Here is a 26,884-nt window from a genome sequence, read left to right as displayed (position 1 = left end):
AGCACAGGAAGGAAACTGTGCTGGGGGCAAGGGATGCAGAGGGGAGCCAGATTAGTTACTCTTATGGTTGGATTCCCAGGGGTAGAGGAGACAGAAAGTCTAGCAGAGCTTTCAGCAGACAAACAGTGGACCTCCAGCTGGCCCCTTGCACCCCCGGCTCTCTTATGAGTCAAAGAACACTTGGCTGCTTCTCCAAAGATCCTCCTCTTCCTCCAGCTCCCCTCATCTTGGAGAATACCAGGGGCCTCGAATCTATAGCTCAAGAGACCCTAAGGGGCAGAATTGGCTCCTGCCTTGGGTATTATGCAGTGAAGGTGGGAGATGGGAGTGGAGATGGAGCTGACAGCTGCACTTTTACTCTCTAACTTTCCAGCTCTAGCTTTAGACCAGAACAGCTTTGGGGAGTCCGAGTCTCCCCAGTTATGAATCAAATGATCCAGATAATGTCATATACTGTGAATCACTTCCTTATCTTTCTTCCAGGAACCTGCAGGAGTTCTCTGGAACCCACATTTACTGAGCTTGCTATGTGTCGGGTCTCTTGTACACATGTGTGATCTCACTCCATCCTCACAATAGTCCTGAGAGTTGGCATTGCCCCATTTTAGCGATGAGAATGATGAGGCACCAACAGGTTAAGTAACTTGCCTTAGGTCACCTAGCCAGTAAGTGACGGAGCTGGAACCTGTCATGTGATACTAGACACGTGACTCCAAAGACCAGGTTTTTTGTGCTGGACAGTGCTGGGGAGCCCCAGTGGCAGGGAGGCCTATGCTCAAAGTCACAGAGGGCAGTTTCCAGGTATTCCCAGACCTAGATCAGGGTGTGAAGGAGGGTCCTTGGCATCCTCCCTTTCCAGCCCTCCTGCCTCTCATCCCATCTTACCACCCTCTTTTCCTCCAGGCTCATCTTCACGTCTCGTTTTCTGTATGCAAAAGGTTTTGAATGACACTGGATTTGTGATTCGGCCAATAATACTACTAATGAACCTTATGGAGATTTCCTGATTTCAAACCCCTTTCACATACTTAGTGTGCTGAAAACACTCTGTGAAGCAGCCAGATGAGGAGATGGAAGGGACTTGTCCAGGGCCACACAGCTATGAGCGTAGGGGTAAGGACCAGAACTCAGTTTCCCAGCTCCCAGTTGGTACTTGGATATGGCAAATACCATATGCCATACGCTCTGACCTCAGACCTCTTAGCCCTTTTTGAATGACATCTATCCTATTCCAGGCCCTGTACTAGGTAGTACTGGGGGAGATTCCGAGAACTAAGACACTTTCAGCCCCTGTGATGTTCAAAACCAGCACTAGGAGGAAAAGCTGAGGAGTCGCCCCTAAGACCAGAGCCAGTATAAGCAGCGATGGGTGAGGGGGTCTCAGAGGAGCCAATTGGAAGGATCACTCTCCGCAAGTGTGCCGTATCCCTCCAGGGACCAAAAATCTTCATAACCATGTGCCGCACTCATGAAGCTTGCTGTATCCTAATACCACCTACACTAGTATTTGTTTGTTTAGACTGATTTTTTTAACTTGAAAAATTTTAAAAGGAAACTTTATATCACTACCTTAAATAGCAAAGTAATTGTAAAAATAAATTAAATTATAGCTGAATAATGCCAGTGAAGACTCTGAGCCTAAGGTCTGCTCTTTTTTGTTAAAAAGGACATTTAGCATGTGTTAATGAGGTGTTAGAGACTCATTAGCCCCTAACTGAGGCTTTCTTTTTAACTCATTAGATGGATGGAAAGAGAATTGGAAAGGGGACAATTTTCTTACTCCATGACTCCGTACTGTTAAAGGCTAGCTAAAATCATCTCAAACACACCCCAGATCATCTCATATGCTGTCTATACTTTGAGAACCAGTGGCATAGAAAAATGAACATTCCAATATCATAGTCAGGGTAGGTGTAATGTCTGGGGAGCAGATTCTCACTGGCAAGGAAGGCTCAAGTCATGTTCTCTCTGAAAAATAACAAAAGGATAGGCAGGCTTCTCAGTTTTGGTACATGTTTTTCCAACTTGCAAAGAGTTGTGTGTTGTTTTTTTGTCTTTCCCCAAGCATATGAAGCTCACAGCCTTATGCAGCCCAAAAGATCTTTGGGTAATTTTCCTCTCTATTATGGCTGAGAAAACTGATGTAGAGAAGGTCACTGGGCCCATGCAAGGTCACCCAGCAGGTTACCCCACAAAATACTTTACAAATGCTTGATGGTCCTCTCTAGTCACCCCATCCTCAGGTAGGTGAACACAGCATCACTTTGTGTGGGAAGCCTGTCCTGCATTGTAGCAAACCCAGACCTTCAGAGGCTGGTCCTGGAAGAAGAGCTTCTGGAAGAGCCATCCTGTGAGTCTGATCTCTGCCCTGAAACAGGATTCACCTTCTCATGGGGGTCTCTCTGTTCCTGATGCCCTCTGCTCCCACCCTGTTGGTCCCAGTGGGTACTCAGGGGAAGGAAGGACAAAGGAGGTACAAACACTGAGGGAAGGGGAATGGGTCACTGTCCAGAGCCTGAGATGTCTGCCCTCCAGTGTCAAGGGCCTGGGATGGGGGCCTCAGTTCCTGGCCTGCACCTGCCTCCATGAGGACAGCTCATCTGCAAGCCTACCACCTAGGGTTCCTCCTACACTTTGCAGTCTCTTCCTGGTCCAGGTCCAAAGAACCCCATTCCCAGGCCTCTGCCTGGCCAGGCCTTTCAGCTCAGGGTTGGCTCTTGCACCAAGGGATGCAATTTTCATAACTGGTCTCAGCAATGCTTTCCCTTCCATTGAGACTCACCTCTTACATTCAGGGTGTGGCCTAGGGGTATAAACAGTCACTTTGTTTTAATTAAACAGTATACAGTCAGCCCTCCGCATCTGAGGGTTCTGAATCCATGGATTCAAATAACCACGGATTGAAAATATTCAGTAAAAAAAAATTCCAGAAAGTTCCAAAAAGCAAACTTGGGTTTGCTGCATACTGACAACTATTTACATAGCGTTTACATTGTATTAGGTATTGTAAGTAATCTAGAGATGATTTAAAGTATATGGGAGGATGTGCGTAGGTTATATGCAAATACTATGCCATTTTATTTTATTTTATTTTTAAAAATATTCATTTATTTATTTTATTTATTTGGCTGCATGAGCCGGGTCTTAGTTGCGGCACGTGGGATATTCATTGCCCCATGCGGAATCTTTTAGTTGCATCTTTTAGTTGCGGCATGGGGGCTCTCAGCTGAGGCATGCGGGATAGTTCCCTGACCAGGGATCGAACCTGGGCCTTGCACTGGGAGGGTGGAGTCTTAACCACTGGACCACCAGGGAAGCCCCGTATGCCATTTTATATAAGGGACTTGAGCATCTTCGGGGGGGTCCTGGAACCAATGCCTGGCAGATACCGAGAGATGACCATATATCCATTGTAGAAAATACGAATTAACATAAAGAATAAAATAAAAATCACCCAACCGTGTCACCCAGAGAAAACCTCTATTAACATTTTGTTTTATATTCTTCTAGATTTTTTTTCTATGCACGCATATCTTTTATAAAAGTGGCATCATATTGTTTGTAGCATGCTATTCTTCATTTTATCATACTTTGGTAATGTCTTTTCATATTAAAAATTCTTTTCATAAATAAAAATTCTACAGCCTTGCTGCTTGAAGTGTGGTCCAGGGACCAGCAACATCAGCGTCCCCTGGGAGCTTGTTGGAAATGCAGAATTTCAGGTATCACCCCAGACCTGTTGAATCAAAATATTCATTTTAACAAGATCCCAGGGATATTCTTGTGCACGTGAAAGTTTGAGAGCGCTGCTACTTGGCGTCATTTTTAATGGTTGTGGTCCCAGGGAAGACTTATCGCTGCGTGATTAGATTTTTCTTTTCAAATCTACCTATAGTTGGGCATTTAGGTAATATCAATGTTTTCTCCATTATTAACAGTGCTACAAGGAGCATGTCTACACATATTTGTTGCTCGCATCCCTTAAATTCCTAGAATTTCTGGGTCAAAGCCTTCTTTTTTTTTTTAAATTTTATTATTTTATTATTTATTTATTTATGGCTACATTGGATCATCGTTACTGCGTGCAGGCTTTCTCTAGTTGCGGCGAGCAGGGGCTACTCTTTGTTGCGGTGCACGGGCTTCTCATTGTGGTGGCTTCTCTTGTTGTGGAGCATGGGCTCTAGGCACGCGGGCTTCAGTAGTTGTGGCACGAGGGCTCAGTAGTTGTGGCTCGCGGGCTCTAGAGCACAGGCTCAGTAGTTGTGGCGCACGGGCTTAGTTGCTCCACGGCATGTGGGATCTTCCCGGACCAGGGCTCGAACCCGTGTCCCCTGCACTGGCAGGCGGATTCCTAACCACTGCGCCACTAGGGAAGCCCTGGGTCAAAGCCTTCTGATGCTTATTGTCGAGTTCCAGTAAAGCTGTTCCATTCCTCCCTGCAATGTCCAGGATGATGAGACCCCTACACCTTGGCAGTCCTCAGTATCACCATTCTTTTACACCTTTACCATCAGATCTGGGAAAGTCATGTCTCAGGTTTGTTCTGGATACGTTTCCTTGGTTACTGGGCAGTCGAGTGAGTTCTCCAAGTGAGTATTGGCTGTTTGCATTTGTTCTGGCTAAGTGTCTGCTGGGGTTTTTTATACCTCAAGCCCACCGAGATAGTGAGAGATGTTGCCAGTAAGGGCTGCAGGGACAGTGGCCCAAGTCCAGTCCTGGTGTAAAGTCCTGTGCGGACACTCCTGTTGCTGCTGCTAGAGGGCACAGTGGGCTAGGGCCAAACTCAGACCCCGCCTGGCTCTCTTGTGGGCCCCAGCCTCATGCTGTGTCCAGACCCCAGAGCAAATGCCCAGCCAAGCCCCTGCCTCCTGGCCTGGTGCGGGCTGGGGACTGGCTGCCACCCAGGATGATGTTCTCAGGCCTGGCTGGGCGCCCCACAGTTCCCCAGGCAGGCAGGCCTGCCAGGTGTGCTGGGGGGAGCCGGCGGCCAAGACAATTCAGGGAAGTGACCCTGCCGCGTTGCTGAGCGCCTGCCCCAGCAAGCATTGTGAGCCGCCCTCTGGCCACCGTTGCTGAAGCTGCTGACGGGGGCAGCAGGAAATGGCGCTTACTCAGCCCCGGCTGCACGTTTGCTGCCTCCCTCCGCCCAGCCTTCCTCCCAGGCACAGCCTGCCCAGCCAACAGCTGGGGGAAGCAGGGCGTGGGGAGGAAGCTGGAGGGACCACCCCCCCGCCCCCCAGGCGGAGCACCTGCACTCTGCCGGCCCTGCCACCTGTTGCCTGGCTGGGCATGAGGCCTGCCTGGGGGCCTCTGTGGCCAGTCAGGCTCGGGGCTGGGACATGGGGTGGGTCCTGGCCCCGGGGCAGGCAAGCTTAGAGTGGGACCCCGCCTTGACATCTACTCACTCACTCCCCACAGCCACTGGGATGCATGTATTATTATTTCGCTCTGACAAACAAGGAAATCAGGCTCAGAAAATGAGAGTAATAATAGCCTAACCTAGAGATCGCTTGTTCGGTGCCAGAAACTCTGCTGAACACTTTGCAAATGTTAACTCATTCCATTCTCTCAAGAATCACGGGTACAACAGCAGACCCATTTTCACTGAGGAAAACGAGGCGTGGAGAGGTGAAGGCGCTTGCTCTAGGTCACATAGCCTGTGAGTGCCAGATCTAAGTGTCTCACTCCAAAGCGCACACCCTTCACCACCCTAACCACCTGCCCACCAGGTGACCCCGCCGGAGCTCCAGACCTGGCGGTCAGTAGCAGTGGGGAAGCTGGGAGGGGCCAGCCCTTAATTAGATTGTTTCAGCACTGGCCCCGCCCCCCCACGGGAGCACCCACGAAGACCCTCATGTGGGCTGCTTAGTGGGAGTCGCCTGACCCTGGGCCTCTGTCTCGCCATCCTCTTCTGTGTCTTCTTCTGTCACCAGATGTCCTCGGGGACCGTCTCAGTGGCTGTGTCCTCTGGCTGTCTCTATCCTGCTTCTTGACCCTGACTCTGCGTTCATCTGGCTCCTCTCTCTGCAAAAGGAGCAGAGAGGGAATATGCATGGAACGTTGCAGACCAATTGTGGCACCAGATGCCATGGGCATCAGAAAAGCGTCTCCTGGCTGGGAGCTGAATGGATGGAGGATAAAGCAGAGGGAAGGGAGCGCGGAGCCTGCTCAGGGGCTGGGGACCCACGGGGCAGGTGTCTGGGGGATGAGAGGTGCCGGCTCCCCAGAACTAAGGAGGGTGCCGCAGCCCTGCACCGCACACGCCCAACCTCCTTTCACCTTCAGCAGGAGTGGTGGTGGCCCCAGGCTGCCCCGAGGGCTGCAGCAGCTGTTGCTGCTGATGCTATCTGTTGGCTGAGGGTGGGGGTGGGAGATATGGAGGGCCAGGAGGAAGGAGGGAGTTGTTCTCAGAGTGAGGGTCTCTGCATAAGCCTGTTGACAAGCTTTCAAATCTGCAAGATGGGACTCTGGGTTCTCAACCAGATTCACTTCTGTCCCAAGTGGGGCTTAAAGACAGACCTCCAGGCCTTTGGCAATCAGGGTGGGGTCCAACCACCCGCTGTTATGGTAACCTGTATCACTTAGGACTGCACAGAAAGGCCTAAAGCCTGCAGTCAGGGGGCCAGCAGCTCGGAAGTACGTGGCAATGGGCAAGCCCGTGGGTGTGCCAGGGAGAACCCTACGGGGTAGGGCCCAGAAAGGGTTTGGCCCTGCAGCTTCCTTCCAGCCCTTGCCTCTTCCCAGCAGTGTGTCCTGGATCTGGCCTAAGTTGGATTTCAGCCAAGCTGGCTGGCCTCCAGGTGGATTTGGGTCAGACAGCTGGGATGTGGTGTTTCCCGCTCTGAAGAGATGGAGGCTGGAAATGGGGCCATGGTGGGGTTGGAGCCTGGAGTGCTGAGCCTCTCAGCCACAGATCTCAGCAGGATGGCGGGGTAACTGGTGGGTGGAGGTTGGCTAGAATGTCTTTAGCGAGGTTTCCAAGGGAGGGGACGTGTCAAAGGATCAGAGCCAGGTGGTCCCTATAACTCTACCCATTCTTTATCCGGGTGACCCTGAGACATGAGTGGTCCCTTGGGAAGGCCAGCCAGCTGGCCCTGAAGGCTCCTCCTGTGTCCTCAACCCATGGCTCTCCCTCATTCAGGAGAATACTTCCTCTCCTCTCTGAGGTCAGGTCAGCCTGCCCCAGGGTAGCATCAGGCACTGTTCACTGGCCTCACTTTGCATGCCCCAGTAGACTTGGTCATAGCTGCCTGGACTCCTGATTCCAGCATAGATGGAATAGCTCAGTTCCTCAAGACAATCTGTGCTTGGCTCTACGGGGTGCATGCGAATAAGAGCACAGCCCTTCCCCCACCCCCAGCTGCCAGGTTCAGCTTCAGGCCTTCTTCCTGTCCTTCCTTGTCTGGATGACTGCTGTCCATCCTTGGAGGCCCATGTCAGATGTGAAGCTGTTCCTGCGCCTCCCCATCGGTACCAGGCAGAATCGCTCATCTCCCCACTCTGGGCTCCCACAGCACAAAGCACTGACTGAGTGAAGCTACCTAAGGAGCCGCTCTGATCTTGACACTCTCCAGCTCAAACATTTGCCATGGCTCCCTGTTACAAAAGGCCTTTTGCACTTTTTGGCTGCATCATCCCCTAGGATGAACCCTCCAGAGAACCCTTCACTCCAATCAAGCCATCCCCAAGCCTTGCCCCAAACTTGGCCTGAAACTCCCCCTTCTCTACTCCCCTGCTCAGGCCAGACCCTCTTCCTGGAACACAGCTCCATGCCTACCTATTGAAATTCTACCCACTCTGCAAGGCCTGGGGTCTCCTGGTGCCCTGGGAGGCTGATGGCTCCCAAACGGGCATGAGAGAAACTTCCCTTGGGGGCCCAGGGTTCCTCTTCCACCCCTCCCCATGCTCTCCCGAGCCAATGGCTTTTGAACAACTTCCATCATATATTCCATAATGTAAATCAAGCAGCAGCTGAAAACCTTCCATTAATGTCCCATGTGAGTACACATGAAATATGTCATTGTATGCAGATGAATATACGTACATTCATGGGAAGATATAAGGCAGCATGTGCATGGGGAGCTGTGTGTGGGTTTGGAAATGTGTGGGAATGAATGTGCCTCTGCTTGTGTGAAAGTGGGTGTGTACAGGTGCGTGAACGTGTGTGCACATGAGCCTGTGCAGGAGACCCTGTGCTCATGTGCCAAAGCATGTGCTTTGTGGGTGTGTGTGTGTACAAGGTATGTGCTCACATCTGCAGGAGAATCTGTCTGTGCATGCAGGTGTCCGTGTCCTGGTGTGCTTCCTTCTGCCCTGCCCACGAGTACTGGGGAAGGCCAAGGCCAGGCAGTGTGCCTTCCACGCACCACCCACCCCCAACTTCCAGGGGCACGAGGAGGGGGCTGCACACCGCATCCTGACTTTTGACAGAGATAAATGAAGCATTCCTGTGTGGTTGCCCAGCCATAGCAATGAGCAGCTGTGAGTGGCAGGGGTCTGGCCCCATGGTGATCTGGCCCCTGGCCTCCAGCCCTCAGGAACCCCTGTCCCCCACATAGCCAGTAACTAGGACTAGGAGGGCTCAGGAAGGGTCCAGCAAGAGGTAATGGCTCTGTCCTTGTCCCAGGCAATGGGAACCCTCCCTGGGCCTGTGAGGAGCGGCATATATTGGATACTGGAGGTGGGGACAGTGACAGGGCCAGAGTACCCGGAGAACACCAGGGCTATGGTCCTCTTTCCTCTGGGGAGTGAACTTTAGAGGAACAACGCAACAGGTTAATAATGCTGAGGGAGGGTCCATCTGTGTGAACCCACTTTAGGTGGAACGAGGAGCTACAAGTTTAAAATGCAGCAAGGAAGCTTAGCCTAGACCGAAAGAAAGAGCATCCTTCATTGACCAAGGCCACAAAATCTACGTCCGCAAAGATCCCCCAAACAGGATCCATATCCATCCACGGGGTGGTGGAGGGGATGGGAGGCAGGAGACTGGCCGGTGTCCTCTGCAGCTCTGAGGGGGCCCAGACGGGAGTGTGGGGAGAGGATAAGCCAGGCGCGCTTCTGGACACTGCCCCTGAGATCTCTCCCCTCCCCTTCTCCCGCCAAAACCTTCTTATCCTCCACTTCCTGTTGCCCTCCTCTCACCTCCAAGTGGCTGCCCCAGCCTTGCCCCCAGAGTGGCTTCCTCACCCCCTCCCTGCTGCTCCAGAATTCGGGAAACAAGCCACAGATTCTCCCAGCAGACCACCCCCAAAGGCCCAGCCCAGTCCCGCCTGCCTGGTCCCTGGAGTGTAGCCCTGGGCCTCCACCCACAGGAACAGTGTTTAGAGGCCCAAACTGGGAGGGGTGCCGCGGGAAGTCAGGGCGCCTTGGGAGGGCAGGGAGAGGGCAGGCCTCGGTGGGCACAGGCTCCCACCAGGGTGGTCCTGAGGGAGCCAAAGCCAACTGAACGTGAGGGTGTGCCCTGGGCCACCACCTCTGTGCTGGGTCCCCCTCCTCTGAGGGGCTTTGGGGCCCCTGCCTTGCCTTTCCTGGTGGCTTCCTCTTGCTCCTGAGGGAGTGGCTGTGGGACAGGACACGCAGAGGTGCTGGGGAGGGTGTGGAAGGAGGGTGAGTGCCCGCTACACCCTGGGCTCCCCCCTCCTCCTTCTGGAGCCCCCAAGCTTTCCCTGGGAGGTCTGACCCAGGCGAGCTCAGGGATGTGGGGAGGAGGTCATTCATCATCGTTATTTATTATTTCTTATGTAACGGGTGTTATGAAACATGGGACCTTGTACCAGGCACGACTGGGAATGTGCGAAAGATGGTCCCTACCAATAAGAGCTCCCCGTGGGAATGAACAGGTGGGCCAGGAGCCATCAAGCTGGTTCCTACAGACCAGCCTGGAACAAGCGGCAGAGGCTGGGCTGGACTCAGGCAGGAGGTGGTCAGCCTGCCGTGATTGCCTGCTACCTCTGGGAGCCTCGAGGTAGGAAGGGAGCTGGGTTTGGGGCCCCCTGCACCACAGCAGGCTCGGATCAGCTCTGGCTCCAGGGTGGCCTGGGTCACAGCTGGAGTTGTCACAATATTGACCCAGGAGGAGATAACATCCAAAGGGCTTGGAGTCCCAGTCGGATAAGGAGGGGGATGTCGCCGGAAAAGATCCCTGGCCCCCAGGGGATCAAACTAAATGGGGCTTTAATAGGTCTCTTCCAGCTCAGATTTCATGGGTAATTGGAAGCAGGTCTTGAGTTGAGCAGAGTGGGCTGGCCTAGTGGCCTGCCGGGCGGGTGCCGCCTCCATGTCACCCCACACATCCCACTGAGGCCTCACTAGGGGCTTCTGGACTCCGTTTACTCTGCTTTGGAAGTGCTGCTGTTTTAACCCCTTCAGGAAAAGAAGGTGGATAAGTGGGGAGTCTGAGTTGGCTTGGCGGATGTGGGGGTGGGAGAAGCAGGTCCTGAGCCAGACATGCACCAGGCCTTCACCCATCATTCATTCATTCAACAAACGTACATTAACATTTAAAGCTGGCAATAGCCCTTTAAGTTAGAACCCTTACATTTTTTAATTACAAAAGAGGTACATACGTGGGGACTTCCCTGGCAGTCCAGTGGTTAAGACTCCGCGCTTCCACTGCAGGGGCCACGGGTTCGATCCCTGGTTGGAGAACTAAGATCCCACATGCCATGTGGCATGGCAAGAAAAAAAAAAAAAAAAAAAGAGGTACATACTTGTTGAAATAAAATTCAAGTAATATCAAGGTATATTAAGTAAAAATCGCACACCCACTGCTCTGTCCCTCCCTTAACTCCCACACTCCTGGATAACCTCTGTCTACAATTTATTGGATGTCCTTCCAGACCGTTTTCAATGCATTCTGTGCTACATCCTGCTGTTTTCATTCAACAATGCATCGTCAATATCTCTCTAAGGCAGTAAATACAGTGTGGATATTCCTCACTCCCATTTTAAAGATGAGAAAACTGAGGTCCAGAACAGTTTAATGGCTGTCCCAGGCTGCACAGCCAGGCCTCATTCTCATCCTGCCACAGCTTCCAGCCCCTTCACTGCAGAGAATGGATATGATGGAGCAGAGAGACTGGAAAACCCCTGAGGAAGGGCTGGGGTGGGAGAAAGGGGCTGGAGAATGAGAAGGAAGCAGCAGGCTAGGGAGGGGTACGGGGTCAGCTTGGAGTGCTGTGGTGTCTCTCCTCCAGTGTCCCCCAGGAGCCCATGCTGTACACATGCTCAGGGTCTTGGGGTGCTGGAGGCCTGGGCTGGGCAGGGCTGGTCACCTGGCAGGGAAGGGGTTTTCAAACCAAACCTAGCAAGAGGGAAGGAAGGATTGTATTTCAGCCCCCAATGTGCCTGGGGCACATACATTCCTAGGCTTGAAGGGACACTTCTCACCTGACACCATCGGTGGGTGCTGGCCACTGCCCCTGCCCACCGGTGCTGACCTGATGGGCCTCCCTCTAGGGCTCCAGCTACCTGGCCTCCAGCATATCCTCCCGTGGAGAGGGGGCTGCCCCTTATCCCAGCCAAGGTCCTGAGCAGCCAGGACCAGCTCCTACTCACAGATGGCTTGGGGCACCCCTCAGGGAGGGGACTGAGGGGACAGGCAGGTGGGAGGCCAGCCTGGCCTGTGCCTCAGGCTGAAGTGTAAATAAGACAGGCTCTGAAAAGGTCATGACCCAGAGGCCTCCACACCAGACACCTAGCTTTCCTCCTCCTTGCCTGGGACCTCCAAGGGAGGGAATACAGAGGATGTACAGGAAAGAAAATATCCAGTGTTCCTCCAGGGCAGCACACATACTCTCCCCCCGCCATATGCATGGACGTGCACACTTGTGCACACACACACTAGTGCAAAAAGGAAGAACTTGGCCGAAGTGTAGCACAACGGCCCATCAGAGATGGCTTAAGGGATGCTGCCTGTAGAAGCAGGGGCAGGGCCGCTGGCCCAAGAGCTCTCTATTCCTCAGACTGTCTGGAAAAATGCTCCAACAAGGACCACCCAGACCTTGAAGGGGATCACAGAGATTCTCCCACAAGGCGCTCAGACCAACTGGGGAAGAGGACACCGATCCACTCACTTTGCCAATATCCTTGGCAAACTTACTCTGTGCCAGGCACCATGCTGGGCCTGGGAGTACAGAATGCACCTGCAAGGCTCGACTGGTACCAGGCACCAGTGGGCATATGGGGATGAGGGGCCCTACCAGCAAGAGATGAGCAGATCTCTCCACACGGGGTTGGCTGAGCAGTCACTGAGGGGCTGCAGAATACTCTTTGGCCAAGCTGAGGCCATACCTAGGATGCGGACCCTCACCCTGCACCCTGCCCCAGCTGGTGCCTGAGTAAAAAGAGCTCCGGAAGACCCATGTCTCCTCCCTGTCCGCAACCCACCCACCCCCACAGTTCTGGCCCTGGCTGGGGCCCCAGAAAGAAAATCACCGAGGAGGATTGAATGTCAATTCACAAACTAATCCGATCAGTGCAAACAGCTATAGCACATGCTGTTCCCTGCGCCGTGGCCCCATCCCCTGCTCCGCAGACCCTGGCGGCTGCTGGCTGACAGGCCCGGCCCCTGCCTGGCTGCGAGGCCAATTACAGCAGCCTTAATCACCATGGTGGCGGCGCGTTAACAACTGTCTGCCCATCAGTCTCCTTCCCAGGGCGTCGAGGAGGGGGTGACCCCTCACAGCTCTCCTCGAAGGAACAGGAGTGTGAAACTGGATCCCAGCAAGCCGGTGGCCGCCGTCCAGGGTAACGCCTGACTCCTCTCGCTGCTTGCTGGTCTCCTGTGTGTTTGCCTGGCTCCTCCTGGCCCCGGGGTGGAGGGCCCACCAGGACAGGCCTGGAGACTGTGCATCCCCTGAGCACTAACGCCATCGCTCCCTCCCAGTCCCAGTGGTGCTGGGGAGGCGGGCGGTCCCAGCCAACCAGCGCAAATTAGGTGCCTGGACATTGAGGTCTGCTTGGCATTTCCTGTGTTGGCTTTGGCTGGTGAGGCCAGGCCAGTGGGCCGCCCTCTTGACCTGAGCCGAGTCAAACAGGCACGTCCGGAACTCTAGAGCCTACTGACTTCTGCTCTGCGCCCCACAGGGAATCCTGTTCCGGAAAAAAAAGATCACCCCTCCCCGCCTGGGTTCCCACTGAGCTGCCTTCCCTTGCCTTGTAGGGTGCTGTGACCGCCCAAGGCCTGGCCGGCCCCCAACCGGCCTCATCTCAGTGCATGTTCCTCAGGCTGAGGGATGGAGCCCAGGGAATCTGTGGATCTCTGAGCCTTTTCCAGTGCCTGCTGGATGTGGTGAGGCCCCTCTGCCTGCAGGCCAAGGTTGGGGTTCAGTGGTGGGGGCTCCGAGCACCTCAGATCTCCTGCTCCCATCTGTCCGTGGAATAATTAATTTTCTTAGCTCAAGGCTTGTCCTTTGACTGGACCGCACGGAGCCTGCTCTGGGTGTCAGCACCCAGGTTCCAGCTTGAGAACCCGCAGGAGCTCCCTTGTCCAACCCCGAAGGGCCAGCTTCACCTGCAGGCTTCAGCATTGCTGGCTCCGGTTCATCAGTCCATGTTTTCTTTGGCTTTGGGTCTCTGGGACACCAGATTGTACAAAACAAGATGACTTCGTGATACTCATTTTCCCAAACAGAGGCTGCAACACAATCAGGTTCTTTGTGTGCAGTGTGGTCCCCAGCTGCTCCCTCTCCAGTTGCCCCCATCCCTGCCCCACCCAGGTTCCCTTGGGGCATAGAGCACTCCCCATTCCCAGTGGCCAGGGGTCTCTGGTCTAGGATTTGACCAGTCTGGGCAGAGAGGGCAGACCCAAATCCCACCCCCATAGACCATCACTGGTCCACAGCCCTTCCCTCTCTCTTCCTTTGGGTGCCAGCAGAGCCCCTGTGAGAAGAAGCAGGAAATGGGGATAGTCTAGAGCAGCGGTCCCCAACCTTTTTGGCACCAGGGACCAGTTTCGTGGAAGGCAATTTTTCTATGGACTGGTGGCGGGTTGGGGGGGGTTGGTTCAGGCGGTAATGTGAGCAATGGGCAGCAGCAGATGAAGTTTCCCTCGCTCACTGCTCACCTCCTGCCGTGCGGCCTGGTTCCTAACAGGCCGTGGACCGGTACCAGTCCATGGCCCGGGGGTTGGGGACCCCTGGTCTAGAGCACAGGGTCTAGAGTTAGACAACTGAGTACAAATCCCAGCTGTACTACACACCAGCTGTGTGCCCTGAACAAGGTACCAAATGACTGTGGAACTCACTTGCCTTGTCAGTAAAATGGAGATAATAGAGGTACCTATTGCCTAGGGTTTGTGAGAGGAGTCATTGGGCCTAGCCTATAGTAATCCCTCAATAAATGGCTATCCTTTTGCGTGGGATTGGCTGAGCAGTCACTAAGGGGTCTGCCAAGTGGTCCTGGGCCAAACTTAGGCCACACCTAGGATGGAGACCCTGAACCCCTACCCCATAGATGCTTCCTTGTTCCCAGGCCGGCTCTGCACTGCAGTCTCTCTGAGTAGGCTCCAGACCTAGGCTGGCTCTCTCCTGAGTCACTCTACTGCATGGCCATTAACGACTTGTCACCTCAACTGGACAGACCAGCCCAGAGGGCACTCAAAGATGGTTGGGTACATGAATCCCTGCTAGTGGAGGCCTCCGCCTTCCTCTAGGGAAAGAGGAGTCATGGACAAGCAGCCTTGGCTCCTCAGGGCCAGGCACATGAGTGCTCAGAAATGTGCTAAATGTGTGGTGAAGGAAGGAAAAGGCTCTGGATTTCCTACACTGCTCATGGGACAGAAAACAGAATGGTTGCCAGGGGCTGGGGGGAGTGGACAGTTACTGTCTAATGGTGCAGAGTTTCGATGTGAGAAGATAAAAAGTTCTGGAGATGGTGATGGTTGCACAAGAATATGAATATAGGGATTTCCTTGGTGGCGCAGTGGTTAAGAATCTGCTGCCAATGCAGGGGACACGGATTTGAGCCCTGGTCCAGGAAGATCCCACATGCCGCAGAGCAACAAAGCCCATGCGCCACCACTACTGAGCCTGTGCTCTAGAGCCCGTGAGCCACAACTACTGAGCCTGTGCTCTAGAGCTCACGTGCCACAACTACTGAGCCTGTGAGCCACAACTAGTGAAGCCCGTGCACCTAGAGCCCGTGCTCCGCAACAAGAGAAGCCACTGCAGTGAGGTGCCCGCGCACCTCAACAAAGAGTAGGCCCCACTTGCCGCAACTGGAGAAAGCCTGTGCGCAACAGCGAAGACCCAATGCAAGCCAAAAATAAATAAATAATTTTATAAATAAATAAATTTATTTTTAAAAAGAATATGAATATACATTTAAAAACAAACTGTACTTTAAAAAATGGTTAAAATGGTGAATTTTATGTTATGTATATTTTACCACAATTAAAAAAAAAAGAGGTCATAGGAAAATACATCAAAATGTTCTTAATGAATATTTTTGAGTGAAGGGATTACGGGTTGATCTTTATTCTTTTTAGTTTCCGACATTTTGCCCCTAGTAAATGAGATTTTTTGTTTGTTTGCTGTTTGTTTTAAGGAAGCTTGCTCCAGCATCTGCCAGATGTGTGCGGGGGTGGGGTGGGGGGGAGGCTTGGTCCAGCTGCAGTTGGAAAAAATGAGGGGAGAAGCACAGCCTGCTGGGCGAGGGCTGGCTCAGAGAAGGCCCGGGGTCTCCCCTAAGCTCTTGCTCCCCCCGGGCTGGCCTCTTTCTCTGCCTTCCCTTCACACTCTGAGCCTTGCCCAGGGGCCTCTCTGTAGGAACAGTACAGTTGCTAGCCTGAAGGGGCTGTCCCAGTCCTAGTGGGAATGCGGGCTTGGGGCTTTCTCAGATGGTCGGTACCCGCGAAGCCTTCCCCGCTGCTGCTCCGCCCCAGCCCAGCTGCAAAAACAACAGCCCATACCCAAAGCTCTGTTATTGCAGCCCAGAGTGTTGCTTCAGTGTGCAGCAGAAGGAGTAGGGATGGGGCCAGTCAGCCCTAAAGAGACCTAGGGAGATGGGAGGTTCCCCTCCTGCTCCGCTGCGGGAAACCTGGCTCCAAGGTGTAGGGAGAAAGGGCTTTGGGAGGCCTGGGGACTGAGAGCCAACTCTGCCAGTGGCTTCCCTGGCCCCCTGGGGGCTGTGAGGGGTGGTGGTGGAGGGGGGCAGGAAGTCAAGCCACTTGGGAACCCGCTGAGCCAAGCCGTGGGCAGAAGGCGGCACCACCGTGGCTCCCAGGCAGGCCAGGGCCAAGGCTTTCCCACGGGGTGCGACTGGCCACTGGGCTCCAAGGCTGCATCCACCCCAGGCTAGGCTTGTGAGCCCTGGGAGGTTTCCATTCAGGTTTCCCTTCAGCGGGTAGGGGCTGGCAGGGAGATTCCCTTCCCCACCCCCAGCGCTCTCAGGTGTGCGCAGGGCGTCCTAGCAAGGCTGGGGCACAGCTCTCAGAGGACTGCCACTCAGCCTTCTCAGCATCAGCTCCGGTCTCATCCTCTGGCTCCTTATTCATGCGACAGGGTAGGGACACAGAGCTTTATATCCACAACATCCGGAAGACCTCAGGGACTGGTGGGAGTCTGGCCCATTTGACCCGTAAAGACCATTCCTCCCACTCTAACATGAAGGGTACAGACGTCGTGGAATTAGGAGGCACTGTGGAAGTCACTGGAGAAGACAAACCTGGGTTAGAACCTAAGCTCTGTCTCACTGGCTATATGCCTGGGCATGGCATTTAACCTCTCTGAGCCTTGGTGCCCTCCAGTGTAAAATGAAGAAGTTAACATTTACCTTGTAGAGACTTGGATGGTTTCGTTGTAATTAATACATAGCCTCTGGCACAATGTAGGTGCTTAGTAAGTGGAGGACACTGTGATTCTTATTACTCAAGCCCTAAGAAGTGAAATTAGCTGAGATTAGAAAGAACTTTCTGGGAATTCCCTGGCAGTCCAGTGGTTAAGAATCCGCCTTCCAATGCAGGGGATGCGGGTTCGATCCCTGGTCAAGGAGCTAAGATCCCACATGCTGCGGGGCAACTAAGCCTGCGTGCCACGACTACTGAGCCCACGCGCCTCAACTAGAGAGCCCACGTGCCATAAACAACACAGCCCGTGCGCCACAACTAGAGAGAAGCCAGAGTGCCACAAGAAGATCCCGCGTGCCGCAACTACGACCCAATGCAGCCAAAAGTAAATAAATATTTTAAAAATAATAATTAGGGCTTCCCTGGTGGCGCAGTGGTTGAGAATCTGCCTGCCAATGCAGGGGACGCGGGTTCGAGCCCTGGTCTGGGAGGATCCCGCATGCCGCGGAGCGACTGGGCCCGTGAGCCACAGTTGCTGAGCCTGCACGTCTGGAGCCTGTGCTCCGCAACGGGAGAGGCCGTGATGGTGAGAGGCCCGCGCACCGCGATGAAGAGTGGTCCCCGCTTGCCACGGCTGGAGGGGGCCCTCGCACAGAAACGAAGACCCAACACAGTCATAAATAAATAAATAAATAAATAAAAGACCGTGAATTTCAAAAAAAAAAATTAAAAAAAAAAAATAATAATAATTAAAAAAAAAAGAAAGAACCTTCTGATCTCAGTACTCAGTTCAGTTCCCCCATCTGCCACGTTCTGCACAATGTACACAGCACGCTTGAGAAACCTCCTTGCCTCTCCTTTTTCCACTCTGGTCAGGAACCAGTTAATCAAACTACCCTCTGCAGTTAGGCAATCACTGTCTGTTGTTAAGGATGTTCCTGGCCACAGGCCTCAAACCAGGGATAGAAACTATTCCAGGGAAAGAAGGAGGGGAGCCAGATGGGAGACGGTGGGCCTTGGGCCCCTGCAAGCCACCAGCAGCCTCTGCCCGTAGGTTAGTTGCTAAGTGTCATTTATGCCCCAAAAGTGGTAGGAAGTGCTGGCACCCAGGACCCAGGCTTCCTGACTGGGCTGCCCCATCATGCAAGGTCTGTAGCTGTTCTGAAATACTCTCAGGTAGTTACACTAACTGATTCATTCTTCAAGAGAGGAGTTATAGAAATAAAAGCTAGCATTATTTTTGTCTGGACTATCTGGTCTTCAAAATTCTAAGTACATCAGAATCACGTTTTACTGGAGATTTTAAAAAATTCTCTTGATTATGGGTATGGGTATCCAGACCTACTGCTTTAAAGATCAATAGTAGTACAATGTCTCTAAATCTTTAAGATCACTACCCTTTATCAAACGTCACTGTTATTATCATCTCAACTGACAGATAACATCACTCAGTTTCGGAGGGGCAGACCTAAGATTTCAACTGAGATTTACATGACTTCCAAGCCCAAGCATTTAAACATTTAACATTCCATTACACTGCTACCATAGCTAAGAGGATAACTGTGGGCCTTGGTCTCCACATTTTTTCCCCCAGGATCACAGACTATTTGTTTTTGTCTATCTATGTGCTTGGTACAATTCTCACTTAGGATGGACCTGTCAATTGCGGAATAACTGATCTCTTGGCCAGAGCCAGCCCACTTCATAGGGCTCTTTAGAGACCAAAAGAGATAAGGAATACGAGCATCTTTAACTAAAAGGCAAGATCCTCTAAGTGTAAGGGATGCTGCTGCTTATTGAGTCTCCCCTGCTACAGGAGCTATTTTCCAATATGCAATTTGGTGCTTATATTTATTTATATGCTCAATAAAATTTGTTGCCTATTGAATATGTTGTTCTATGAAGAGCAAATGTTAATACAGTCTTAATAACAATAGTGGTAGTAGTTTTTTCTAATCACATGCTCTGGGACTACCACTGTGTCTGTCAGTAGAATTTCCCTCCAAATTCCTAGCAACGAACCACATTTAAGTGCCAGGGAATCTCAAGAACAGAGCCAGTTTCCAAAAAATATAAATCCACATTTAGACCAAGATTAGCTTCTAGTCTAGCAGAATCAATCAAATAATAATAAACTCCTACCTTAGCTGAGAATAGGGTTGGGTCCCTTGGAGGACAAAAGAGAAACATAGTCAAGGCTCTAGCAACTCAACAATTTAAGCCAAAGGGGAATATGTTGAGAAGTCCAAGGGTGGCTCCACCTTCACGCTCCATTTGCTCTTTCCCCTCTCGCTCTAGGACTTGGCTCTGCTTGCTTCTGCTTCTCCTGGAGCAGCTGCCTGACTTTCTCCTTCAGACAAGCTTTTCTCCATGACGCAGGAAAGCTGGCCACACTGATAGTCCAAGCCAACTTCCCTAGAGCAGATGAGGAGGAGAGAAACCTGCTCTCTTCCAGGTCTGTATAGCAAATCACAGGGAAGAACTGAATGGCTTTGCAAAACCAGCCATCATGGAAGTGGGTGACTGACCAGACCTGGGTGGTGTGCCATCCCTGAGGTGAGGGGCCATGCTGGGCACCAGGAGACCCTGGGATTGACAGTTTCACCTGAATGACATGGGATGAGGAGGCGCAGTTCCCAAAGGAAAGGGGGTGCAGGGCAGACAAAAACAACAGGTGTCCACTACAATAGCACTTGTTCTCAGGTTGCGTAGAGACATGACTTATCCACCAAAACAATCAGAGAGGGATAAAAACAGTAGTGCATTCACATGCCCAAGCCTTGAGTCAAAGCCCTTCAGGAAAAGGAAGTGATCTGATGGCCTAAAGGAGATTCTTTAGAATAGGAGGAGAAAGACACAAATATTTTGGTCGGCTTCCCTCCCCCTACTTGAGAATTATCATCATAAGCACCTTATTCTCCAAATTAAGTTTGGAAACTGTGATTTGATAATTATGCAGACAATTAGCCAGAATGTTTGAGATTGGGATCCTTTGGGAAAACCTGGAAGATTTGGTCAACATAATCATACTCATTGAGAGAATGGGCCTGATGAAGGATTTTTTTCTTTTTCTTACAAATAACTTTTCTTTCTGATTATAAATGGGTGTGTTTATTGCAGAAATTTTGGAAAATACAGAACAGTACACAATGAAAATAAAAACCACTCTTGTATTTGTTAGGACTGGGTGTGACTGCAAGTGAGAGGAACCCCAAGATAACAATGGCTTAAACAGGAGTGAAGTTTATTTTGCTCAAAGCTACATGAAGTCCAAAAGTCCAGGCTGGCATGGGAGTTCTGCTCCACAGAGGCCTCAGGATGCCCAGGCTCCTTCCAGTTCACTACTCTGCCATCCCTGCAGCGAGGCCTGCATCCTCATAATCTAAGCTAGCAGAGCAGAAAGGCAGCAAGAAGAGAAAAGGATAAAGAGGCCAAGGACCCATGATGGCTATCTCCTAGGGAAGGTTCTCAGAAGTAGCAACACAACACGTCCATACCATCCCATTGGTAAGAATGTAGTCACATGGCCACATCTACCTGCTGGGAAGACTGGGAAATGTAGTCTTTTTTCTGGGTGGCTATTTGCCCAGGTAAAACCCTATTACCATAGAACAATGGTTTTTGAGGCAACTAGGGGTCTCTGATAAACCTGTAACCATAATACCCAGAGATAACCACTGTTAACATCTTGGTATACGTCATTTATACACACATACAAAAACACACACACACCTGCATATAGAAAAATAGATATAGGTATATGTAGACATGTAGATAATGATACTTGGTGTATATGTGTGTGTGTGTGTGTGTGTATAGGTGTGTGTGTGTGTGTAAGTATATATGTGTGTGTATTTTTATAATTTATATGAATAACATATATAAATATTTTAAATGAAATTGAGATCCCACCAATTATACTATTTTCTCATCCCGCTTTTTTGAAAAATTGCAGACCTTAAATAAAGTCTCTTTTATTATCTATTTTAGCACTGAGTCATTTAACAATTAGAGTAATGTAATGCTTTATGATTTTCTTTTAAATACCTGTTTTTCCTTTATAAATCCTGGTTCATGAAGTTTTCGTTTATTTATTTTGAAATCACTGTAGATGCACAGGAGGTTGAAAGCAAGGTACACCAAGGCACATGCATTCTTCCCTTGCCTCCTCCAATGGTAACATCTTATACAGCAGTGGTACAGTATCAAAACCAAGATATTGACACTGGTACAGTCCATAGAGCTTATTTAGATTTCACTAGTTATACATGGACTCATGTGTAGCCTTACATAACCATCGCCACAATCAAGAAACTCAGTTCTACTATCCTTTGTGTCATGCCTTCAGAGCCACTCCCATCCCCCCACTCATCCCTAACTCTTGGCAACCATGAATCCACTCTTTATCTCCATAATTATGTTTTTTCATTAATGTTTCATTAATGTTACGCAAATGGAATTAGGTAGTATGTATACTTTTGAGATTGGCTTTTTTCACTCAGTGTAATTGTCTAGAGGTTCATCTAAGTTGTTGCATACACCAATAGTTCCTTTTTACTGCTGAGCTGTATTCCACGGTATGGATGTACTGCAGTTTGTTTAAACATTAACCAATCGGAGAACATTTATTTGGGTAGTTTTCAGTTCGGGGCTATCAGGAATAAAGCTGCTATGAACATTCATGTACAACTTCCTATTTGGACATAAGTGCTCATTTCTCTGGGATAAATGACCAAGAGTGTAATTGCTGGGTTGCATTATAAGTCCATTTTCAGTTTTGAAAGGAACTGCCAAACTATTTTCCAGAGTGACTGGAAACGTAACAATATGTTGTCAACAATTCTCCTTATCATTAAGCACATCCTATGTCATTAAATATTCTTCTAAAACATGATATTCCATTGTATGGCCGTACTATAATTTCCAAACAAGTTCCTAATTTTGAATTTTAGGAATATTCTTATTTTTGTGTTATAAATAATAAAGTGGAAAATATTGTGGATAAATCTTTGTGCCTTTCCTTAGGATAAATTTTTAGACATAAATATGCTGGTTTAAAGGGTACGAAAAAACATTTTAAAGTCTTTTGCTTTTTTTTTTTTTTTCAAATTGTCCTATTAAAGGTTTCAATTTACAATCCCACAGCAATATATGAGAATTCGGCAAAGTTTCTAAAAATACTAATATTTCCACATAAATTGCAGTCAAACAGTTGGTATCCTTAATATATAAATAGATCTTATAAGTCAACTAGAAAAAATAAATACCCAAAATCAAGATGCTTTGGGCTGCAAATGACAGAAAATTCCAATTAAAATTATATAAGCAATAGAGAAATTTATCACTTCATATAATAAGAAGTCTAAAGGCAGGGCAACTTCTGAATTTGTCGATTTCACACAACTTTAAAAAAAAAGGCACCACGATATATAGACTAATGGTGCAGGCTCTGAAGCTAGATTGTTGGGTTTACATCCCAACCCTTCCATTTACTGAGTGTGTGACACTGAGCAAGTTACTTATCTTATTTATGCCTTAGGTTCCTCTTTTGATAATGGTTATATTAATAGTATCTGTCTCAAAGGATTGTTTTAAGGATGAAGAGTTAATATATGTAAACTATCCATTAAGTATTGACATTATCAAGAGTCTAGGCTCTTTCTGTTTTTCTGTTCTGAAATCCTCAGAATGTTAACATTATCCTCAGTCTTAAGACCTCGTGGTCACAAGATAGCTGCATTAACTCTAGGAATCTCATCCAAGGAGTCCAGAAATAGAAGAGACTACGTAGTCTTCTCTGTTTCTTTCTTAAGAACAGGGAAACCTTTCCAGGAAGTCCTAAACAGATTTTCCTTACATCTCACTGACTAGAAAATGGGTTATTCTACACCAATCTGTAAAAAAAAAAGTAGAATGGAATTACTATGATTGGCTTAGACCAATCAGGATTTATTCAAAAGCTAAAACCACCTTCCCTGTGGGTAGAAACCAAACAAAATCAGTTCTTTTTAACAAGGAAGAGAAAAAAGGATATTGAATGAACAACCAGAATGTCTGCTATACATCATATTAGAAAAATGGGCAAACCACATGCACCAGTAATTCATAAGAGAAGCAATGCAAATGGTAAATAAACATGAAAAAGGCTCATCTTGATTAATGAGCAAAGGAATGAAAATTAAAAGGAGCTTCTGTATTTTCTCTATCAACTTGGCAATGATGAAAAAGAATGATAATCATCTACAATAGTGACAAATATATAAGATGCCTAGGAATAAATTTTATACACAAGATGTGCAAGACCTAAATGGAGAAAATTATAAAATTTTACTGGACAACATTAAAGAAGACCTAAATAAGAAGAGATATACACCATGTTCATGGATAGTAAGACTCAGTATCTTAAAGATGTCAATTGTCCTCAAATTGATATAGAGATTTAAAGCAATGTCTATCAAAATCTCAATAGAGTGGATTTTTTTTTGAGAAACAGACAATTTATTTCTAAAATATATATGAAAGAGCAAAGGCCCACAACTAGTCAGGACACTCTTAAAGAAAGGAATATGGTAAGGGAGTTTTTCTTACCAGAGAGCAAGACTTTTAAAAAATAAGACAGTAGTAATTAAGATAATGTAATACTGGCTCAGGGATAAGCAAATTTAGCAATGGAACAAAATAGAGGGCCCCAAAACAGACTCACACAATATACAAACTTCACATAGTACAATGGTAGCCCTGGAAATCACTGAAGAAAGAATGGAAAAAGAAAATAAAATTGGATCCCAGCTCTTACCCTACATAGAAAGTAATTCAAAATTATATGTAAAGGCAATTTTTAAAATACAGGAGATTATCTTTATGCCTTTAGATTAGAGAAGGATTTTCTAAATAAAACACAAAAAGCATTAACTATAAAAGACAAGATTGATACATTTAATCACATTAAAATCAAGAACTCTGTTCAAAGACATCTCAAAGTGAGTAAAAAGACAAGCCATAAACTAAGAAAAAAATTAGTATTCAGAATATATAAGGAACGCCTACAAATCTATTAGAAAAAGTTTTTTTTTTTTTTAACCAAAAGAAAGTAGGTAAAAGACACAAGTAGATATTTCACAAAGGAGAAAAAACACACGGCCAATAAACATATGGAAAAAAAAAAAAAAAAGAACAACCTCATTAGTAATCAGGAAAACAAATTAAGATTCCAATGATATATCCTTTTATATCCACCTGATTCCACCCCTACCCCCCAAAATAGTTGATAATACCAAGTGTTGGTAAGCTAGAACTCTTTAAGCCCTACTGGAGGGAGCATACATTGATTTAACCACTTTGGAATACTAGCACTATTTGTAAAGTTGAATATTCACATAGCCTATGACCCAGCTGTTCCACTTGTAGGTATGCCAAGATATACAAAAGAATATTTATAGTTTATATTCTCTCACCCCCCAGAAAGATTGGAAACAACCCAAATATCTGTTGAAGGAAAATGAATACATAAATTGTGGTATAGTCACATGATGGAACATTACACAGCAGTGCAAACAAGAGAACTACAGATACATATAACAACATGGATAAATTTTAGCAATGTCATACTAAGTAAAAAAAAGCAACTTGTAGAAGATTACATTATAATACCATTTGTAAAAAAACTCCAAAACAAGCAAAATTAATCACTATGTTGTTTAGGGATTGTAAATATAAATTATTTTTTCATAAAGCAAAGGAATATCAATCAAAATTTAGTTTAGTGGTTATCCTTGGGTGTGGTAGAAGGCAGGGAAATGGGTTAGGAGAATAGCACACACATTGATGTGATGGTACTGGCAGTATTCTAGGTGTTTTTTTAAAATATCACAAATTATTTTTTAAAATTGTGGTAAAATACACGTAACATAAAATTTACCATTTTAACCCTTAAGTGTGCAGTTCAGTGGCATTAAATGCACTTACATTGTTGTACAATATAAATGCACATCCATCATCAACCATTCATTTCTAGAATTCCTTTCATCTTGTACAACTGAAACTCTGAACATTAAACAATAAATAATCCCTCCCTCAAGCCTCTGACAACCACCATTCTATTTTCTGTGTCTATGAATTTGAGATTTTTAGTTTTCAAGTTGACAGATGGGCCCATGGGTGTTCATTTTGTTGTCAAGTTTCATAACTTGCATATACATACTATATACACATGCGCACATATTCTTTTGTATGTTTAAAATAGTACGTACCTTATTTTTTAATGGCTTTATACCTGGAAAAATAATGACAATATCCAAAATTGGCCAGAACATAAGTGCCAGCAAGCATATAAACTCATAGAATTTTTTGGACATTTTAAACTTAACACACAGTAAAATTGACAAATATTTTATGGCTTTTGGGAGCTACTATGTTTTCAATTTTGGTTTCTGATTATTCATCGATAGTATACAGAAATATGATAAATTTTTGTGTGTTGACCTTGTATCCTTGCTAAATTCACATATTAGTTCTAGGAGGTTTTTTCTTATTATTGTTGATTCTTTGGGAATTTCTATGTAGACAATGATGTTTTCGGTTAATAAGGACAGTTTTCTTTCTTTCCAGTCTGTATGTTTTTAAAATTTCTTTTTCTTGCCTTATTGCACTGGCTAGATCTTTTGAGTATAATATTAAATAGGAGTAGTGACAGTGAACATCCTTGCCTTGTTCCTGATCTTAGAGAGAAAGTAGTCTTTCACCATAAAGTATGATGTTAGGTATAGGATTTTGTAGATGCCCCTTATGATGCTGAAGAATTTCCTTTCTACTGCTAGTTGTCTGAGAGGTTTTGTGTGTTTTTTTTTAATTCAATGGCTGTTGATTTTTGTCAAATGCTTCTTGCATCAATTGATATGATCCTGTGGTTTTACTTTTCAGAATATTAATATGGTTTCTCAAATTGATTTTCGAATACTGAAACAGCTTTGCATTCCAGGTTTAAATTCTACTTGATAATTATACATTAATCTTTTATGTACTGATGGATTTGGTTTGCTAATAATTTGTTGCAGATCTTTGTATCTGCATTCATGAGGGACACCGGTCTGTAATTTTCTTTTCTTGTACTATCTTTGTCTGATTTTCATATTGATATATTTTTTTGGAGGGCAATTTGTCAACTGTAACAACAGTCTTAGAAATGTGTGTGCCCAAGGACTTCACTTCTAAGGATTTATCTTAAGGAAATACTTAGAGATTCTCATTACACACAGACTTTGGGTTCAGACACACCTGGATTTAAATATAAACGCATCCCCTTACTAACTGCTTAAGTTCTGTGGCTCTGTTTCCTGATCTGTAAAATGAGGATAAGAGGACCTACCTCACAGAGATGCATTAGATAAGACAATTCACACACAGTGTGCAACACCTAGTAAGCTTTAAGTAAATGGTAGCTCTTGGTGTTATGTTATACTCTCTAGTCTCTGTAGTCTGTCCAGATGGAAGGACATCATCTTTGCTCCCATATTAACTCCCACTTTGAATCTCCTTATTGGTGGGTATTCGATCTCCTCATCCCCGATTCCTCCGTCGTATATTATCCGTGCTAGACGTTGAAAAGGAAAAGGCAAACAAACAAAATATATATATATTGTCCCTGCCTTCAGGGAGCTCAATCTATTAGAGAGACAGAGGCGCAAACGAACCAGTCACACGCAGTGTAACAGCACTATAACGGGGCGTCGGCCCATGGGGTAGCTGACCCTGGACGCACACTCTGAGCGTCTGTGTCTGGAGGCTGGGCCGTCACCGGAGCTGAGGGAACGGGAAGGAGGGCGGCAACTTCTCCAGCGTAGCCTCGGGTAGTGGTGGGGGACGTTCAGACTGGCTGTTTCCACAACAACTGGTCTAGCCACCCTCCTGAGGCCTCACTTGCGAGGTCTTCTGCGTCTGAGGAGGCAGGAACGGTCACTTCCGCTCCTCCAACCTCGGAGGCGCGCGGGCGCTCGGCCGTAACTGAACAAATCGAGCTCCAAGTGTCTGATTGGCTCTGGCAGGTGGCGGGGCGGGATGTGGCAGCGAGGGGCGTGGCCCTGCCGTCTCCCAAACTGGAGT

The 26,884-nt window shown here is 48.0% G+C and overlaps 2 long non-coding RNA genes across 2 annotated transcripts; both read right to left on the bottom strand.

Annotated features, from left to right (window-relative positions):
* Nucleotides 1-396: 396 nt before the first annotated feature.
* LOC309655990 lies at nt 397-13,990 on the bottom strand. The gene is made up of 2 exons (XR_014261111.1): nt 10,566-13,990; nt 397-6,024 (listed from the first exon to the last, which is right to left on the bottom strand). It is a non-coding gene; the product is annotated as an uncharacterized lncRNA (long non-coding RNA).
* A 3,534-nt stretch (nt 13,991-17,524) lies between these two features.
* LOC309655994 lies at nt 17,525-26,735 on the bottom strand. The gene is made up of 2 exons (XR_014261115.1): nt 26,476-26,735; nt 17,525-26,375 (listed from the first exon to the last, which is right to left on the bottom strand). It is a non-coding gene; the product is annotated as an uncharacterized lncRNA (long non-coding RNA).
* Nucleotides 26,736-26,884: the final 149 nt, after the last annotated feature.

The sequence above is a fragment of the Balaenoptera physalus genome (assembly GCF_965194825.1).
Source record: "Balaenoptera physalus genome assembly, chromosome: 2".
NCBI classification, from domain to species: domain Eukaryota; kingdom Metazoa; phylum Chordata; class Mammalia; order Artiodactyla; family Balaenopteridae; genus Balaenoptera; species Balaenoptera physalus.
The sequence above is the reverse complement of the archived record's forward strand: the minus strand, read 5'-3'. Positions and strand labels throughout refer to the sequence as shown.